A 612-nucleotide genomic window follows, 5' to 3' on the forward strand; every position below is an offset into this window, starting at 1 on the left:
TTTAGGGTTTGGAAACTGGCTAGGCCCCGCTTTAGAGGCTTGAGATGGTAACTAGTGTTAAGGGTTTGCCGAGAGTTTAGGGCTTAGCGAGGGTTTAGGGTTTAGCAAGGAATCAGAGTTTAGCTAGGGTTTAGGGTTTAGCTAGGGTTTAGGGTTTACAGAGGGCTTCCCCTGGCCGTTCCCCTCTTGCCCTTCCTTTGCCCCGCGTATACTTCAGCTAGCAGCAGCTACCTGCAGCAGCAGCAGCTACCTGCAGCAGCAGCAGCTACCTGCAGCGAATCATAGCTGGAAGCAGCTCGCTGAAACTAGCCACCATAGCTAGCCGGCTGCGGCTAGCAGCAACTAGCTGCAGCAGCAGCAGCAGCAGCAGCTTGCTGCAGCAAGCAGCAGCCAGCTGCTATGGTCAGTTTTGCATACTCACAGCTAGCTGCAGCTAGCTGCAGCTAGCCCTACCTAGCTGCACTTGGCTCTAGCTAGCTCCAGCTGCAGCAGCGTCTGCTCCGGCAACAAGAGACAAAAACCCCAAATTGACGACGGAAGCAATTAGCAGCAAAGCGTTAGCTTGACAGAAATTGCAGCAGCAGCTTCTGCTGCTGCAGCGGCTGGGGAGCA

The sequence above is a fragment of the Eimeria tenella genome, genomic scaffold (assembly GCF_000499545.2).
Source record: "Eimeria tenella Houghton genomic scaffold, Eth_scaff2410, whole genome shotgun sequence".
Classification (NCBI taxonomy): Eukaryota; Apicomplexa; class Conoidasida; order Eucoccidiorida; family Eimeriidae; genus Eimeria; species Eimeria tenella.